Here is a 21,171-nt window from a genome sequence, read left to right as displayed (position 1 = left end):
AAATTGGAACTGGAATTGCACGAACTGCAAGCTAAACATAATGAATCACCTTCAGAGCAATTAAGGAATGAAATTCAGGTGGTTAAAACAGCTTTGGAGGCACTATTGACAAGAAAGGCTGAGAAATCTATTTTCTTCATGAGGCAGAGGTTATATGAGTTTGCTAATAAACCTAACCGCTATCTGGCCAATCTTCTTCATAATAAGGGTGCTGGTTGTAATATCCCATGTGTTAGAGACTCATCTGGTTTACCTAAATATGACAATTTAATTATTAATGATACTTTTAAAACTTTTTATAAGCAGTTATATACCTCCCAGTTTAAACCAACATTGGAACAAGGTATGCATCACTTCTTCTTAGGACTAAATTTACCTAAAGTTACTGAAATCCAAAGGGATGATTTATGTAAACCTATAACGCAAAGTGAAATTTTGAAAGTTATTCAGATACTTCCAAATAACAAAGCCCCGGGTCCAGACGGGTTCACGGGGGAATTCTTTAAGAAATTTAGTAAGATTCTGACTTCCCCACTGTATAAGATGCTTCTGTCCTCTTTTGAGGCAGGCACTCTCCCCCCCTCCTTAATGGAGGCTAATATTTCGCTAATTCTGAAGAAGGGGAAACCTCCAGAAGAATGCGCCTCCTATAGGCCTATATCTGTTTTAAATCTTGATTTGAAGATACTTGCTAAGGTCCTGGCTGTACGTCTTGAGCCAATACTACCTTCGATCGTTGAGAATGATCAAACTGGTTTTATACGAGGGCGGTATTCCACACATAGCGTGAGGCGCCTACTTAACATTATTCAGCACTCATCTTTGTTTAACCCTGAGGCTCTAGTCATCTCACTTGACGCTGAAAAGGCCTTTGACCGTCTGGAATGGCCGTTTCTTCTTTTCACACTTCAAGAATTTGGTTTAGGTGACAACTTCGTTAAATGGATCCAGATCCTTTATACTTCCCCTCTTTCGGCAGTGATTACCAATGGTTATAGGTCAGACAATTTCAGTATTGAACGTGGCAGTCGACAGGGCTGTCCGCTGAGCCCTTTGTTATTCGCCCTGGCTATGGAACCCCTTGCCACAGCCATTAGGAAGGATGCTGCTATTGAAGGACTCTGTTTGAACAATTCTCAACATAAGATTTCACTTTATGCAGATGACGTCTTAATTTTTCTAAATTCTCCTGCTCACTCAATTCCTAGATTAGTTGCGTTAATTTCCCAATACGGCTCCTTCTCAGGCTACAAGATCAATTTTTCTAAAAGTGAGGCTATGCCCCTCTCTGTTCTAAATGAGGTTGATCCAAACATTTCTCAGCCTTTTCGTTGGTCTCCCTCCGGTTTCACTTATTTAGGGGTAAAGATTTCACCGAATCTAAAAGAAATGTATAGTCTGAACTACACCCCTTTAATTCAGACCATCAATCGCGATTTGGGTAGGTGGTGCAGCCTCCCTCTGTCTCTCTTAGGTCGTATTCATCTGGTCAAGATGAATATCCTCCCTCGCCTCTTGTATTTATTCCAGATGTTACCGCTTGCTCTGTCCAAAAAGGTTTTGTCAAAATTAAATGGTTCAATTATTTCTTTTATATGGCGTAAGAAAAGACCTAGGCTGAGATACAGTTTTCTGTGTTTGCCTGTTCAGAAAGGCGGTCTTGCCGCTCCCTCCTTCCCACAATACCTCTTGGCTGCACAGTTTAAATTTCTTACAGAATGGTTTATGGACGATCCGGATTCCATTTACCTCAGCGCTGAGTCCGCTTCTTTAAAGGGCATTCCGTTGCGGAACCTGCTATATATTTCCTCAGGTAAGATAATATGGTGCTAAAGTATATGCTCGTTATTTGGCGCAAAGTCAGGCGCCTGGAAGGATATTATAATTGTTTCTCCCTTCTTACTCCTATTCATGAAAACCCTGACTTCTTACCTGGTCTTCAGGCTGGTTTTGCGGACTGGTCTCAAAAAGGGATTAATACAGTGGGTGATCTTGTTCATGAGAACTCTCTTCTTACTTTTAATCAACTGAAAAGCAAGTTTGGTCTGACCAATAAGGATTTTTTGAAGTACTTTCAGGTAAAGCACTATATTACTTCTAAATTGAAGGATTTGAATGGAGGGTTTGGTCTTTCTCCTATAGAATCACCCATGGTAAAAACTACCCAACTAAAATGTATCACTAAAAAGATTTATAACATTCTCTCTGATCTTAGAATGGATAACTCTAACAAAATCAAGGGCCAATGGGAATCAGACGTAGGCGCTATAGATGCTGAAGCTTGGGATGAGTTGTGTTGTCGTCCTTTTAAAGCCTTGGCATCTAATTCTATTTGGGAAAGGCAGTTTAAACTTATAAATAGGCTTTATATTACACCCGAGAAGAGACACATAATGTATCCAGCTTTGCCTAATCTCTGTAACAAATGTCAGTCTGCTGTTGGTTCCTTTTTTCATTGTCTGTGGAGCTGCCCTGTTATTCTACAGTTTTGGAGATCACTTATAGACAAGCTATGTACTATATTTAATTGCCGACTGCATCTGGGTCCAAGGACTTGCCTGTTAGGACTGAACGATGAGCTACCTGCCGGCTTTCGCAGCAAAGATCTCCTTCACATACTGCTGCACTATGCTCGAAAGTGCATTATGGTACTGTGGATTTCTGATAAGGCCCCATCTGTCAACCAGTGGCTACAGTCTGTGATATGTATCATGCCAATGGAAGCCTTCTCTACAGCACTTAAGGACAAACCTTTCCTTTTCTATCGCATATGGGACCCTTTTTTGGTCCACCTGAACACTCCTTCTGCTCAGAGGTTGAAATCGGGCTTACGGGATTTAGCCTGGCAACAAAGGGACGATTGTTAACCTTTTTCATTGTTTATTAATATTGCTGTTGGCTTTCTCTTTCTGCCTCCCACGTCCTGCTATACATGTAGATGCATCTTTGTCCTGTGTATGTATATGCTGGTGACTGCTGTTTTCCTGCTCTGCAATTAAAAGTTCAAAAAAACAAAAAAACAAAAAAACAAAAAAAAAACAAAACTGTAATGTGGTAAAGCAATTACGGAATTTAATCCAATAATTTGCTACTTTGTAACATTTATTGCCCAACACTGCCAGCGATAAACTGAAGAGACAACTAATGAGAGTGGTGATTACCATTGATTAACCTATGAGCTGCTGTAAAATTCAATAGAGGGTCACCTAGGCAACCAGGGGCAGGAATGTCTGCAAGCAACCAGCGACTTGCTTCCAGTGTGTGCATCGCTTTTCACGTTACTTTGGAACATTGTAATGTTGAATTATAGCAAACCTTAAATTCACTTTGATCATTTTAATATAGTTTAAAAGTCTTTTTAGAGAGATTTTTTAAATATAGAGATGTGCATTTTTCATGCAAGGCAACAACTAGATAAGCAGAATTTGATACAGCAGCATAATGTCCATAGCTCACCTGTGTGTTTAACAGCCTGTCATTGCTTCAAAACAACATGGCTTCAAATGGGAAAGTCACTGTTAATTAACATTTAGATTATTCATTGTCCAGCCAACACATAATCACCAACAATTTCTCTTCTCCTTTCACAACGCATGGGGCTACTGTTGAAGAATAGCCGCTAGTACCTCTTGCCACGAGTTCCCAGAATTCTTTGCGGTTTTACCCCTGAGTGACGTCACATTTTCAATCTCTATTAGCTTTCATTTGCATTTAAAGAAGCGAACCAGCTTTAGCCATCATACAGATATTTCAGAGCCAGTTCACACAGTTAATGAACCTTCCAATAAAATGTATTCTTTAATAGTAGCCCCAGGCTCACTTTCACATGTTTGCAGCTTCTAGTCTGTATCTTGCACAATTGCATCAATATCACACTTAAAAATCTCTCCACAAACAGACATATAAACACTTTACAAAGTACTTAAAACCCATCTGTTACACTTCCCACAGTAGGCCCATGTGTGTGTCATCATTTTGCCATCACACACACATATACACACACACACACACACACACTAAACAATAACAGCCAGCGGTCACAGTTAGTTATTGTTTACACAGCTAATCTCTGTCACCTCATTTTGTAAGCTGTGCATGTTGTTACCACATGTTACTTAATTTAGGTTTGTTTTATCTCGTGTTTGTTACTTTGATAGTGTTTCAGCTATGACTATAATCATGTGAAAAGAAAGTTCTCACAGGAGTCGGCGCAATCCTGTGAAAAACTAAGTGCACACCTCGATCAGTAGCTTTATCTGTTATCAGTTCCTGTAGAACATCTTTAGCAGTGAAAACCTGAAGTAATTGTTTTCTGTATGATTTTTATCATTGTGTCACACTGTGCTTGAGGAATTTGGACCCACTCTTCTTACCAGCAGCGTTTTAATTCTTCGATGTTTGCAGACATGTTCGTTTATGCATGGCTCCCTATAGGTCCCAGTAAAAAGTTTCTATTGAGTCGAGGTCTGGACTGGGCCCCAGCAGCACCTTGATTAATTTATGAATTTTAAATAATTTCACCATTCTGTTGTAGATCTACTTTGTTTGGGATTGGGATAACATCTGAATCTAGAATAGTTTGGTATACAGAGGAGTTGACTCAATGACTGTAAGGCCTCCAGGGCCCTGTACTACAAAGCAAATTCAACATAGCCAGGGTATCTTTCTGTTATCTGGATTCACTTATCCTCACATAAGCAATCAGGATAATTGTTCACACGAAACGGGTTATGAACTTGTTAAGTTAACCCATGGTTTTCTCCTGCACATTCACATGAAAGGGGTGGCATTGGTAGCATCTGACCAATCGCAGTTATGAATGATGATACTGTCAGCAGAGTGGCTGATTTTACAAAAGAAGATAAAAACTATAATAGTGGGAAAAAATGAAGAGGTTACACACACAATGCAATACTGTAGAGTCTGAGAAGTAGCTCTTGGGTTATTTTCTGATTTAAGATGAATTTCTTGGGATGTCCGTTCCTGGGGCGATTGTGCCATTAAATGTGAAAACACACCTGAATGCATCACACCAGCAAACTGCCAGAACTGCCTTTACAGAGGTGCTCACACTTGCTGATGATCGCATAACGGAGTGGATTTGATGAACAGCACCCGGCTGTTAATAATCATCCTAAATCCCGTGGAAGCAGTAAGAATGTCTCGAGTCATTTTCACATGATAATTCTTTTATGTATGACAGGAAATTGTGACAGTTGTTAATACTATAAAACAGTTGATCACGTCAACGATCAACACAAAATATTAGAATCAGTAAACAAACATTTATGACTATGCTAATAATGTAAATACCAGCATTACACAGCACAAACACTACACTGACAACTCACCACGACAAACGTTCGCTACTATAAATCACCATGTCTAATTATGTCAGTTCAACTGAGGACCAAAAAATGATCTAATGTCTTTATATAGAGTAAACATCCTGCATCACTGTAATCATCTCCTCACTGTTTTAATACATACATCAAAGCAACAAAGCCCATATGCATTTTTTTCCTCATACTGTTTCAGTAAGTTTAACATGTTGCACATTGTTTCTGTCAGTGATGGATTTTGGTAATGATTTCCAGTCATTGCTTAAAATAAAACTGTCCACTGCACTGAGCCCATCTTTCTCTGCATTGTTGCATGTGGTTATATATGATTCAGCTGAAATATTATAAAAACACACATTTTACCTGTCAATGAACCAACCCCTAATTGAAAAGACAAGTGTCTGAATTTCTCATATTTGTTATGCCTGCTCTAAACATTTTGGATATCATAGTTTTTAATACTATATTATAATTTTTCCTACATGAATATTGAAAAGCTAAACAACAAACAACAAACAGAAGTATGAATCGTGCTATTTTTGGACTGTGCAGCTAATAATAATAATCTGGTTATACACTGGTCATAAAGCTGTAGTAGTACAATGTTATTGTCCCTCACAGCACACTCATTACGTAAGATATATTGGAAAAAAAGGAGTGAAGTCAGTGAAAAAAGATAAACTTACTTTTACAAATTTACTCTGACTCATATATTAAGACACGTGTTTATACAGATGGACTGTGAGTGTTCGTTTTTCTTATTTTTAATGTCTCTTTCATGGTGGGAGACTTCTTTAAAACTGAACAACTGTAAAAAAAAAAAAATATGAGAATGATCCCCAGCCATCTCACAGAGTGTCTGTGAAGGTTCTCAGTCATCCAGGTCATTGTAGTCAAAGGAGCTTGCAAAGAAAAGCATCTGGACTTCTTTAGACTTTAAAGAAGTCCAGACGTTTTTCTTTGCAAGCTCCTTTGACTATCTCACAGAGTGGTTAATGTCCCTTTTTCATACACTGCTACTAATACAAGGGGTCCTAAAATCTTATTTTCGCAGGTCCAGTGTTTTTTGGGGGTTTGACAATTCATGCATTCAACAATAACAGTAATCAAGAGTTCCCATTTTTCTTTTATATAAACATGACCCAGAGATTCAGATCTAAAATATAAATGGCAAAAGGGCCAAGAGAAGAGTAGAGTCTGTGGGAAAACAGGACTCTGCAACACATGAGTATAGAAATAAGAAAAAAAGGACTGGGTCATAGCAAATATACAAAAAGGCATGCCACACGGATGGACAAAAATATGAAAGCGGTAAGGAAATACACAAATATAGCACCACAGATAGAGAGCACTGATGTCACAGCGTGGCATCTGTGCTCTCTAACTTGAAGACGGTATCCTGCTTGTGTATGTTAAATCTAACTTTACTCTTTCTTAACTGTTTATCTGTCAGTTCAATTCAACTGTAGTTATATAGCGCAGCAGTCACCTCAGGGGGCTTTACACTGTAAGGTAAAGAGCCTGCAATAATGCAGAGAAAACCCCAACAATGAACAATCAAACCCCAAACTCCCTCTGAGCAATCATTTGGCAACAGTGGGGCGGAAAAACTCCCATTTAACATGAAGTACCTCAGCAGCACGGTGGCACAGTGGTTAGCAATGTTGCCTCACAGCAAGGTCCTGAGTTCTATTCCACCATCAGGCGAGTCTTTCTGTGTGGAGTTTGCATATTCTCCCCATGTTTGTGTGGGTTCTCTCTGGGTACTCCGACTTCCTCCCACAATCCAAAGACAGTTAGTGGGGATAGGTTAATTGGAATCGAAATTGCCCATAGGTGTGAATGTGGCTGGGATAGACTCCAGCCTCCCCACGACCCTGGGAAGGATAAGTGGCAGAGATTGGATGGATGGAACCTCTGGCAGAACCAGGCTGAGGGAGGGGCGGCTATCTGGCAGTCGGTTCACACCGAGGGCCAATTACAGTAAGTATCACCAATCAAGATAACATCAATTACTTGTAAATATGGGAAGATTCAGACAGTGATAGCATCTGAACTCAAGAAGGAAGGTCCCCAGCCAATTCAAACCCAGGAAAGTCTTGCTGTGAGGTGACGATGCTAACCACTGCACCACTGTGGTGCCTATGGACACCTTAAGAGTTTCATGTTGCAAAGCTCAAATAATATCAAACTGGTTTCTTGAACATGACACTGTACTTGTTGAATTTACGAGTTTATTAAGACAGTTCTGAGGGGGTCCAACTAAAGTGAGTGTAAGTAATCACTGTCTGACAAAAAAAAATTTTCATAATGAGATACAAATAAAAATGCTAATTTAAATGTTAATTTAAACCTGATGAGACATGTCTGCCCTCTTCAAAATTTCATGTACCATAAAAGGAGGGTGTGTTTAAGTCTGTAATGCTTATTCAAAGTTGATGGCCATCATTCAGTGTGTTGATCCTGGAATCTGGTTGCAGTGATTCAGTGTGCTATTATTTCATTAAGCACCATTACATCTGAGTCATTTTTACTTGGATAGATGTCTTTTACTACCATATTTGTTATGGTAAAACATTAAAAGTGTTTGCAGTTCAGTTCAAGTTTTGGAACTTTCTTCATAAAGAAGTACAACAAAATAGAGTATTTAAAACTTATTGTGGTGTTTTAAATATAATCATTAGTTTCAGTTACTTGTTGTCTTTTGGAGGACCTCTGAATTGCACTGATATGGTATCCGTAGTATATTGTTTATTGCAGTTTTAGTGGCTTTTTTAGAGTGAGTCTTAATGTCAAAGTGCACCGTTTGCCCAGTTCTCAGGCCATGTGCTTACATGTGCTTACCACATGCTCCTTACTTGTGCAGCCAGAAATGGTCGTGAGCTGAAGCAAACAAATGACTAGTTAAGAAATTCTAAATGTTAAGCAAGCGAAAAACACAGAGGTTACTTTTGTCAGGAACTGCAGTCAAGTACAGGGTCGAATAAAATTTAGCTGCCACGCTGCATTTACGTTGGACTGAAAGTCGAAATTGAAACTTTAGTGCGGTGTTAAGTTGATCCAGTTTTTTTTCTGGATATGCAAGGAGGAAAGTGTTTTCTGATATATTATCCACAGGACGACCTGTTGCTGTAGCTTTGTTTTGGTTGGAGAGAGTAGATTTCACTTTCCTGTGTCATAAAGACGGCTCCTTGGTGCCTTTTTGGCTTGTAGATTCCAGCTGTCCTGTTGTGCGTTGTTGTGTATAAGCAGTAATGTATGTTTCAGGGTTTCCTGCTTTTTTGTTTGTTTTAGGGGTGTTGTTTACACTTCAGTTATACATTATCATTGATATAATCCAGTTGATTTTCTTTCACAGAATTTAGTTTAAAGGAATAACCCTATTACATTACCATTGTTATCATTGGGTGTATTTTGTTAGTTTGTCAGGAATTTCCAGCCTGCTTTGCTTAGTGTCAAGTAAGGTAAGTGGATAAGGAGATGGTGGTGTATTTGGTTGCAAAAACAAATTTCCTCAGTGACTCGAGTTCAGTAAATGGAAGATTCCTTTTGATTGTTTATAAGACCCCAAATCTTTTTGTAAAGTGTCTCCTTTCAGGGTGTGACCCGGTTTGACTTTCTGTGAGATCCTGCTGGCTTATCTAGGGAAAGGGACCGTTTGCCAGTCTTTCCTCCGAGGGTGTTTATGATAATGGTATTAATTCATGTTTGCACACTATAGTACTTAGTACTTATCGTATCTGAGCTCCCTTCTCTGGTTCCAACAGTTCCGTTATGGAGGAAAAAAGGAAGTCCTAACAATGTTAAGGAAGTGTGTTGGTATGCCTGTCGGAAATGAGCGTCAGTGCTCTTAATTGAACCGAGAGATGCGGGGTAAACTAACTGCAACTAAATTTCAGTGGGTGGGGGTTTAAGTTGGGAAAACTTGGTGAAATGCATGGGAATGGTTATATTTTTGGCCTCACTTAATTGGTTTTCCCATGCCTTAGGTACAACAACATTTTGTTAACATGTCAACTTAATGTTTATGGTATCCTAAGCATTTCTTTTGCTGGGCACCATCTGACATGGTGAAAAGTTGTTTCATCAGCATGTCATATTGCCCGTGTACTCTGCTGCCTTCACTCTCTCTCACTGTGAAGTGGCACACTGCCTGATTTCTGTCCCCAAGTCCCAAAGAAAGCCTGAGAAATTTTCTGATAAGGCAGAAATAAAACAATCTACAAATATGTAAGCGTCACTTCTCACTGTGAAGGGATATTGGCTTACAATGCCAGGACTTTCTTTTCTTTTCTTTTACATGTTAGATAGAATAGATAGGTCTTTTAGGTGATGCCCGTATCAGTATTTAATGTGAGTGATTGATGCTGTAATGTTTATTATTTCAAACCAAGCATGTAGATCAATTTGCCTTTGGCGAGGGTATACAGTGCAAGCTCCCTATATTTGTTTTGTGTATTATTCTTCCGATTTTATTTATGCTTGTTTGCTTTTTGATACTTACTGTGATTTTTTTTACTCTGTTGCTTTTTTTGGCTGTCTTTGCTCACTATGGATGGTTTCACTTTCATCAGCTTCTAGAGTTCTTTTTCTCCTGAAACTCTCGCCTGGACCTTTATCTGTTTTGTTAAGTTTTGTGACTCCTATAATGACATAAAGTTGTTTTAATTTGTTATAGTTTTTGGAGTTACTAATCATGAATTTTGTCACTGACCTTTTCTCTAGTTCCACCATGTTAAGCTTTCTTCTATGTGAATTTTCTACTACAAATCAATCACAACACCTCACTTCCAACTTAACCGTGAGCAGACATTTTGCGGGCAGCTGCTCATGCCACAAATGGGCACATTTCTTATTAACATTAGGTTGCACACAGAGGCACACCTTTTTACTTACATGTACATACTTATTGATTTCAACACCCATTCAGTCATGCAAATATCTATCAGATCAAAAATTTACTTCAAATTTCAACAAAGTTGTCATGAACCGAAAGGCTGGGAGACAGAGACTGTCCAAGTAAGGTGAAGCCAGGGTTGGAACTCCACTGAATGAAGGGAAGACAGAACCTACTCCAAGAGATAAATCACAAAAGGAAAACCATGAAGGGTAAACGTCATTTACCACCAAGAAGAGTAGCGCAAACTGGCGAGGAGGAGCCAGTTGAGTCAGCTTAAGTAGGTCTCCCGCTGATTGCTCGCAGATGAGGCTCAGGTGAAGCAATGAAGTCTCCGCCCCCAAGGGATAGCTCAGCAGCCACAGAAGGAAAACCCCTCCAGGTACTCCCACGGACCATGACAAACACTGAGTTTACACAAATTGAGAATGAATATTTCTATACTTATTACAAGAACAAGCAATAACATGTCTTTTTTTGACATTGTGCTCCAACTGGCAAATTCAAATGTAATATTTCACATGATAAATAAGAGTTCATCTGTATTAAAATAACATATATGTAATATTTTAATATAAAGACTTGTTTCGGACTTTACATTTCCCAATTTTGCTTTAAGTTATAAAGTTATTTTGTTGGAGAGTTTTCTCCAAGCACGACATCCCAGTGTATTTCAGACCCAGCAACACGCTCAGACAAAAACTGGTTCACCCGAAAGACAAAACGCCAAAACACAAACTTAACAATGTGGTGTATGCTGTACAGTGCAGCGAGGAATGCCCAGACCTCTACATTGGAGAGACCAAACAGCCACTTCACAAGCGCATGGCACAACATAGAAGAGCCACCTCCACAGGACAAGACTCAGCAGTCCATCTGCATCTTAAGGATAAAGGACACTCTTTCAAGGATGCCAATGTTCACATTTTGGAAAGAGAGGACAGATGGTTTGAAAGAGGAGTGAAAGAAGCCATCTATGTCCACTGTGAGCGACCATCTTTGAACAGAGGCGGGGGTTTACGACACCAACTCTCTGCCATCTATAATCCAGTTTTGAGATCCCTTCCCAGACGCCTTAACGCCCACTCACATCCTGGGCCATCTGACCTCAGGAATTCGCATGATAAGGTGGGGCCAGGTTTCACAATGAACTCACCCAAAACTCTGGCTGATTGGGACCCACACCCAGTTTCACACCTTGGCTCAGGCGATTAGAGGATCATCAGGGGGTCCTTTTGTCCCTCTGTGGGGGGTTACTCCCACTAGGTTTATATCTGGGACTCTCCACCATTTGACCTTAGAACTGAAGAAGCTTCTCGGATGAGAGGTGAAACGTCTTCAAGTAACTTAAAGAAGTCCAGATGCTTTTCTTTGCAAGCTCCTTTGACTGCAGATTATACAGTACAAATAAAATGTTCACGTTTCTCCAACGTTGTCTTCCCAACAGTTTCACTAACATCTACACTGGATGGCCAGGAAGCGTTCACAATGTCTTCTCGGGCACTTCTCCGGCGCTGATAATTGGCGTCTGTCTTGTGTCAGTGACGTAAAAGACGGATTTAATGCGACATGACCGTTCACACAGCAGTCGCTTTCTAAAACATCAGATATGTATCGGATTCAGTACCACATACGAAAGTGACCCAGATCGGATTTGAAAATATTGGATTTGTGCCGTTCACACTGTCACACCATGATCGGATATGGGTCGCACAGGGTCAAAAAAGTTGGATTTGATGCGCTTTCGCCTGCAGTGTGAACGTAGCCCAAGACCTGACCTGACACATAAACATAGACAAACAGGCACACACAGACACAAACATGCATTCCCACCCTCATGCACACATGTACAAATACTGAGCACTAGCTCAACATGGAGAGACAAACAGAAATGAAGACTGTACACACACTCACACACCCCAAACATACTCTATACCCCCAGGGCCAATCCGACCCCAGACCCAGGAGATGTTTCCCTTTATTCTGGGGTGGAGACAAGCAGCAGGGAGGCACAGCATCCCAGACCCCAACCAGATGGCTAGTTCCTTCTCCCAGCCCCCTGCCCTAGATGGCAACCAAACAACAGGGGTGTGAAGACCCCATACCTCACTCCACCACTTCCTGGGTGCTGTTCTAAAGTGCATTTAAAACATGGGAGGGGCATGGTACCCTCTGCCAGATAGCAGCTGGGGTCAGCACGGCCGCTCCCGAGAACCCTCAATGTCTACATGTATTTAAATTTGAGAGCTGGGCACCAGCACTAGAGTGAGGTTGAATAAACAGACCATCCTCTGGACGCTGCTATAAGCTATACATTTTCACTGCTATGCAGATGACACCAAACTTTATCTATCCATGAAGGCAGATAACAGACACTAATTAGTTAAAATGCAGGAATGTCTTAAAGACATAAAGACCTGGAGGACCTCATATTTTCTGCTTCTAAGTTCAGATAAAACTAATCAAATCAGATTTCTACTCTGGATGGCCTCCAGTAACACTGTGAGGAATTCTGGTGTAGTTTTGTGGATATGTCTTCAGTGCAAATACTAAACAAATATGTAGGACTCCTTTCTTCCATTTGCACAATAGCTCCAAAATAATAATCAGGCCCCTTACCTTAACTTCCTAGGATGGCGTCCACATATGTGGACATCACATTTTGGGTTGTCTAGACCAAAATACAAAATTTTGCTCTACAAGGGCCTGATATCCACTTACGAGGACATTACTGCCACTGTTCTATCGAAATTTAAAACGAATGTCCTCATATGTGGATCTAATTTTTATCTGAAACAAAACTCAAATTAAAAAAAAATCTGGTAATTCTTTGTTTTTACATTCATCAGGTCCCAATCAGCCCAAATATCAAAGAGAAATTGAAAATGCATGCCATGATAGAGTTTGGGTCTTCGGAGGTTAATGAATTTATTTTATGATTTCACCCCATTAGAGTACTTCGCTCTCAGGCTGCAGGCTTACCTGAGGTTCCTAGAGTATTTAAAAGTAGAATGAGAGGCAGAACCTTCAGCTTTCAGGCTCATCTTCTGTGAAACCAGCTCCCAGTTTGGATTCGGGAGGCAGACACCCTCACTACTTTTATGCTTAGGCTTAAAACTTTCCTTTTTTATAAAGCTTATAGTTAGGGCTGGATCAGGTGACCCTGAATCCTCCCTTAGTTACATTGCAATATGCCTAGGCTGCTGGGCGCTATCCATGATGCATTGAGTATTTCTACTTTACTCACCTTTTTTCACTCATTGTGTTTATACACCTCTCTGCATTTAATTATTAATTATTATTCGTCTCTGGCTCTCTTTCACAGCTTGCATTTGTCCTGTCTTCCTCCTCTAACCCCCAATCATTCCCAGCAGGTGGTTCTGCCTGGTTCTGCTGGAGGTTTCTTCCTCTTAAAAGGGAGTTTTTCCTTCCCACTGTCATCAAAGAGCTTGCTCGTAGGGGGTCTTATGATTGTTGTGGTTTTCACTGTTTTCTTTGTATTATTGTAGAGTCTTTACCTTACAATATAAAGCACACTCAGGCAACAGATGTTGTGAGTTGGTGCTTTATAAAAAAAACTGAAATGAAATTGAATTGAACTGAAAATATATAATATATACAATAGATAGTTTTGTGACTGACACTTGGAGCTTGGATTTGGATGGCATATGTGTCTATGAAGGGTTGTAATATTTCATTAAGGTGGTGCACAAATTATCCAAACAGCAGAACATTTCAGCTACAGGTCACATGGGCACATGAGCTAAACTGACCCAATCAGAAAAAGAGAAGTGAACTTTAAATAAGTCTAACTCCATTTTTATAAACTATTGATCGGCTGCTATTACTTTACTTTTACTGGCTGTACTGACATGTTGGTGTAGTATTTTGATTTCATAACAGTGGCAAACAGACGAAGCAGCTTGCAGAGTCATAAAAACATAATTGCTCAGGGTTATAAAATATTAAGTAATTGCTGTCATGGGTCAAAATTGAAATTCAAATAGAAAATTATAAAACAGAAAGTGAAAAACAAAACTGACATGCAAAAGAGATGCGTAGCAAACAAGAGGCCAAAAGGGCAGGTGGTTGAGCACCACCTGGAGTCTGTGCACGTGCCTGCAAACAGCTCTGCACAACCCAAAGCTTTACACATGAACCAACTACGCAACTTTTATCTCTTTAAAAAGTTAAAAAGCAAACAATTGTCTCTGTGCTGAGTCAACCTCAAAGGATGTCATGATGAATACTTGTTTATTTTTCATTCTAACCCTGAATTTTGAAAAAGGTCCACCCATTTATCTTGTTACCCTGCTAATCAGAGAAACTTAGGTTACCTCTGTAATGATGCTGGTCTGGGCTTTACTTTACACCAGACTGTATATGCCTGTGAGACCTGTGTTGTGAATTTAATTATCACTGCCAAAGATGACAAAAAATGATACACAGAGATTTGAATGCTTTATTTGAGCCCTTGCAACGCTCACTGAAGGTTTGAGTCTTGAAGATTTGATGCCAAACATGAGTCACCCTGCTTCCTGGGTTGGCTCTTACCAGAAGTCATCAGTTTTCCCTGGGTTCCTGGGCTTAGATCTGATGTTCCCTGGATCTTGCTTCGTATGCAGAGCAATGTTAATTGCAGAGAAACAACATCTGGAGCATGGTCTGGATATGTGAGTGTCAAACTCTGGAGGTAGGCCAGAGTGTGTGTGTTTGCTGGTGACAACACAGGCCATTAATGTTTGTATGGCATCAGGGCACTTCTCATCTACCAGTCTGTGAGGCTGCACTCTGCAGTGTCCCACCTCAGAGAGAGAGAGACAGAAGACATGGGCTGGAAGAATGCCTTCATCTTGCCTCAGCACTGTGGTTTACTCTTTGTACGTCTTTTGCAGACTTAAAACAAACCGAGGGTGAATGAACATCAGACAAATCTGTACAGTGTCAGCTGCAGATTAAGAATGACCCACGCCACATAGCTAAACAACTTCACTCTGTGATTATCTCATGATGATGATGCCAGAGCTGATCCTCTGCAGCAAGATGTAAGCACTTAGCCAGTGAACAAAGGTTTATTGTACCAATGGAAGCCCATCTGTGGACAGTTAAACAGTGAGTGCCCTCATGCTCAAAGAAATATACAAGAAAACAACGGCATCTGTATCAGCACAGTGGTTGTTTGAACCTGAGATCACTGCAGGAAGCAAAACTAGTTCACTGAGGATGCCACCAGCATAGGTAATATGTATCTGTTTAGGGATGTTGAATTGCTTGATTTTTGAATATATACATGTCGCGTGATGTCCATGAGTGTACAATGGACAGTAAGTGGGTAGGGGCCTCAGCTTCATACAATTTACATATAATGCAATTAAGCTGGAAGCCATGAACCTCAACCTGTGCTTAATTTGTAGCAGATCCTGCTTTATTTTCTGGTGTCACTTTGGCTGATGTGCAAAATAAGAACATGGAAGAACAAAATGTAAGAAATGTTCCTTTTAGAGTTGTGGGATTGTGTTTTTATTACCTGCTAAAACTCAAACAAAACCAGACATTCAGAGCAAGAAACACTTTTGGCATAATTTCATTGACAGCCACCTTACACTGTGACTTATTTACCACTCTATGGCAGTGTTTCCCAACCTTTTGGAGCCACGGCACACATTTCACATTAGAAAAAAATCACAGGGCACACCATCAAACACCAATGTCACAAAAAGCTTATTGATAATTTTTCCCCTCGCACCGGGTATAGCGAAATTGGCTCAGTCTGTTCCCAGTATACATTTTTTGCTTTCTTCTGACCACTACTCATGCTAGGGCCTTCATCTGGGTTGGAATTTTCTCCAAGACCCAGGTCAGACTGACTACTTTTACTTTTCAAATACTGTTGTCTCACTCACAAAATGAGTATTATGTAATTTCCTCTTCATCTTCATCTGTTTTACTGGCAGTTGGCAACCCATTTAATCAGAGCAGGTAGCTGTACTGCCCTCTATTGGAAGAGAATGCAATTGTTCTGCCCATTTCTCACGCAGATCGGTGGAACCAGATCTTCTTCAGTTGAGATCAAATTGGTCTCTGGAATACTTTGTTGTACAGAAATGTTCAAGGCTCAGTGACTGCAAGGTATCCAGGTCCTTTGGCTACAAGACAAGGCCAAATCATTACCCCTCCACCACCGTGCCTGACTGTTGAGATGAAGTGTTTGCGCTGGTTTTTGCATTTAGCCAAAAACATGTTCAGGTGTAACTTTCAGGTAAAGCCATTCTGCCATATTCTTTTTAGAGAAAAGAGGCTTTCTCCTGACAATCGAGAGTCTGTTTGTAGTCTGTGTGCATTTTCACACCGATAGAATATTTACTCTGATCCAAATCAGTTGATAAGATGGTAAACTTGTAGATTTTTCCTGTGATTTGGTTTCTTTTCTTACAGAAAAAAAAAACTACAGGGGAACCAAAATATGTCACAACAAACCACATGACGACATTTAGTCAGCTTACTGATCAGATGTGTCTGGGGCAGGAGCAACAGAAGTAAATAAGATAACTCTTTATTTTCATTGCACAGTCATACTTAGTACAATAGTACAATGAAACTGGAAAACTGTCCCATGTTGGAACTAAGCACAAGTAAACACAACAAAACACAACACAGTAAACTTTAAAGTAAACAAAAAGTTGAAAAAAAGGTATGAATAATAAATTAAATGAATGTCCACTGCACATTATTGCCCCCCAAAAAAAGTCCAAGGAGGTAGCTAATCAGGTTAGCTGTTAGCATTGATTAGGGCTATTGCTCTTTTGTAAAAGATTTCCTTGAGTCGGTTTGTCCCCGATCTCAGCAACCAGAACCTCCTGCCACACCTCCACCTTCAAATACAGAAAGAAGGTGCCGCCTTCTGGCTTAGTGGGCACATGGAGAATTTACATTACATTAATGTGCTAGCACCACTGACTGTGTACAGGAAGGTTTTTAGCTCAGACTTGCAGCATACATCTGTTGGCTCTGATCAGGTTCACACCATAAACGACCTGCTCTGGAATTCATTTGGAACTGGATCCAGACCACCTCCTCCAAAGTGTCTCGCTGCTTGTGTTTTGGTGCAATTATCATGTTCGCACCTGCCAAATAAACCACTATAAGAGGGGAAATGAAAGACCAATTTAAAAGGACTAAACACCACAGATGTGAAAACACCCTTAATAAAATGCTGCTCTTGGGTTTGTTGCAGTTGCTCTGACTATTGCACAGTCTGGCCTCTGGGTGAATTTGCCGGGACGTCCACTCTTCACACTTGCTGATAATTACTTAATCAAGTGCACCACCTGGCTGCTGGTTACCCTTTTAATTCCTAAGGAAGCAGTTTTCTTAGTTTTGAACAGAGCTGCAAAGTCCTGTGAAAACTTTTTGTCACGTGACTCTGGTTCTAAGTTGGTGAGTTTGTTTCTCAAACTCTAAACAAAGAAGACGTGCGGCATACACCCGATAAATGGTTTAGACTGAGGTGGATCACATTCTCAACATAAACAAGTCTCTGCAGATCTGGAGTTTGTTTGGAGATAACCTCCTCCAAAGCATCTTAGTGTGGTTGTTTTGGTCTGCACCCATGTTCACAACCGAACCACACGGGCACACACAAGGCCTGAAAGCAAGACCAACATAAACAGGCTAAACACTGCATGTGTGAAAATATCCTTAGATTAATCATCTCCACCAATGAGGTTATGTAATTATTGTGGTTTGTCTTTTTTTTTTTCTTTTAATTTCCTTGTTTGCTTATTTGTAAGCAGGATTACTCCATTATGGGTGGATTTGCGTTAAAACCTTTTTCAAAATTGAACATTTTGCATCATAGCTTCATCAACAAATATCAAATTTAAAGAAGGAAAAACTAAGAAAGTATCTAAATGTTCCCACAAAATTATCACTAACTAATCATATTCCATTTGGAGTCTCAGTAAGATGTGAAGTCTCAACTGCTCGTTGCTTTATAGCATCTATTATCTGTCTGTTATCAAATTCTGAGGAAAACTGAGGGAGGAAACTGGGTCAGTAAGTTTTGAAGTGGTGAATTTATTTGAATGCCTTTGACTAAATCTTCAGTTGGAATTTAATATACTAAAGTTTATATATAAAGTTTGTGTGCCTTCTTGGAGAGCCCTCAAAAGCTGACTTTACAGACTTTATTTCCTTTCTAGCAAAGCCAAAATTCAAAATGGATTATATTCCACGGCTTTGCCAACCGTAAAAGGTCTTTTCCTAATCCTTGGTTAAGACAGTTTATTACAGTGTGAAAATCCAAATGCTGCAGTATGTTGAGCAATGCAATGTGACAAAGAGGATCCAAAGTCTCACAGAGATTTACACTGACAAATCAAAGGAAAAACCACATAAAGTGTCTCAGTAGTAAGGTGTCAGGAAACCACGTGCCACAAGAACTGCTTCAGCGCATCTTCGCATCGACTCTCTTGAATGCTACTGAAGGATGAAACTCCATCCTTCCAAAAAAATTTTTCCTTCATTTGGTTTTTTTGATGATCGTGGGTGAGGTCTGTCTAAAACACTGGCCCGAAGTCTCCCAGGGGTGTTCAGTCACTTGATGATCTGGTCATTTGTCAATTTCATATTCATCAAACAATTCTGTGACCTTTGTACCCTAAAGATTGAATCCAAAAGAGATCACTCCCATCAGGGCAGAAACATATTTTATTAGAGGATACAGTCATGTGAAACTTTTCACAAGGCTCCGTGCAGGCCTGTGAAAAGCTAAGTAAGCCCATGATTCATCAGCTTGTAGAACCACCTTTAGCAGCATTATCTTTAAGTAATCATTTTCTGTATGACTATCAGTCTCTCACATCATTACAGGGGAATTTGGGCCCATTCTTCTTTACAACAGTGTTACAGTTCATTGAGGTCTGTTTCAGTCAGGTTGAGGTCTGAACTTTAACTGGGTCATTGCAACACCTCGATTCTTTTTTTTCAGCTATTCTGTTATAGATTTCCTGCTGCACTTGGGATCATTGTCCCGTCTCGTGACCCAGTTTGGGCCAAGCTTTAGCTGTCGGACACATGGCTTCACATTTCACTCTAGAATACTTTGGTATACAGAGGAGTTTACGGTTGACTCAAAGACTGCAAGGTGTCCAGGTCTTGTGGTTGCAAAACAAGGCCAAATCATCACCCCTGTACCACTGTGCTTGACAGATAGTATGAGGTGTTTGCACTGATATGCTGTGTTTGGTTTTCTCCAAATGTGTTGCTGTTTATTATGGCCAAACATCTCCCCTTTGATCTCATCTGTCCAAAGGACATTGTCCCAGGCATCTCGTGGTTTGTTCAGAGAGAGAACAAAGCCTGGCAACATGTCCAAACAAGCCATACTTGCTCAGTTTTTTTCTCATTGCACTGTCATGAAATCAAACATGCTAACTGAGGCCTGTAGAGTCTGAGATGCAGCTCTTGGGTTTGTTGCAGTTTCTCAGAGGATTGCACACTCTGGAGAAACCGACCTTTGGGTGATTTTGCTGGAACATCCATTCCTGGGAAGATTTTGACATTGTGTTAACACACACCTGCATGCTCCAGACCAGCAAACTGCCAAAACTTCTGCTTTTATAGAGATGCTCCCACCTGCTGATGATCAGTTAATCAAGTACATTTGATTAGCAGCACCTGGTTCCTATTGAGCCTCTTAATGCCTATGGAAGCAGAGAGGGAACATGTTCTTTTTCACATGACTGTAAATGAGTTGATTCCAAACAATTTGTACTATTTGCAGTGAACCTCTAAGTTTAGAAACTGACCCAAACCAGAACAATGTCCTCGACAGCATAACAGAACTTACACCATCATGGCGTCACAGGATTTGGGGTTTTCTTGAATTTGTCTGTAAGTGTGTAATTCTTAGAACATAATCATAAGGTGTTATTGAACAGCAACCTTGTCCACTAGTTATTCTTCACTGATCAATTTTCTTAATCACTGAGGATCTCTTGAGGTCTGGACTTCTTCCAGCTGTCAGTGAACAGGCTGAACAGGCTGCCTGCCCACCAGTTATCTTAATTGAAAAGCAACATTACAGTTACACAGTTGACCTAATTACATTACATTGCGGTGAGCCGAATTAGTGAATCCATGTCAGACTAGCTCCTGGAGATTGGCTACTGCGCTGAAAAACCATAAATTCTGGACAATTTTTCCTTGTGGAAAAAGCAAAGAGAAATCGCAGCTTGTTAACCCATCAGAGAAGCTGTTACAAAGAACCATTAAGTTCATTGTCTAATTAATAGCAGTGGGCTTTGCGTGACCTCTCATCAACCCTCACCAGAGTCCATGTTCAGTCTCAGCTCTTTTGGCAAAAACACCATCCAACTCAGCCCAAAGGAAGAATACCAGACATGAGCTAAAATAGACATTTAGTCTTGTGAATAAATTGAGAAAAACGAAGCTCTCATCCAGAATACACTTGTTTCCCAAACAGAGTAGTCAGCTGGGGTTTTTGGTTTGAAACCAGACATGGAACGAATACCGCCATGCAGAATGCAGGATTAGGTCAGTGTCGTCCTGATGTTTAGATTGTAATTAATGATTTACTTTAATCACAAGAGTTGAGAGCAATTTAAAACTTTCCAGGATCTTGACTGGAATAGACTGTTTTGGACTTGTTCTGTGTCTTTGATGAGTTTACCGAGGACAACACATGTTTTCATTTACTCTTGAAGTCTGACTTGATAGAGTGTATGATAGAGTGATATCCTAAGCATATATAAGTTGCCTTTTGTTATGAGAGGTGATGTGGGGAGCACTCCTTCAGGAAGATGGGCATAAATGGAAATTATTTCTAATTAGCTGAGAAATTGAAGCTGATCCATAACAGCATGACTCAACATCATAATTCAAACCAAAATATATACCTTGCCTTCATTC

Source organism: Rhamphochromis longiceps, linkage group LG14, assembly GCF_057381845.1.
Source record: "Rhamphochromis longiceps isolate RC_006_pf linkage group LG14, R_longiceps_female_GT1.1, whole genome shotgun sequence".
NCBI lineage: Eukaryota > Metazoa > Chordata > Actinopteri > Cichliformes > Cichlidae > Rhamphochromis > Rhamphochromis longiceps.
The sequence above is the reverse complement of the archived record's forward strand: the minus strand, read 5'-3'. Positions refer to the sequence as shown.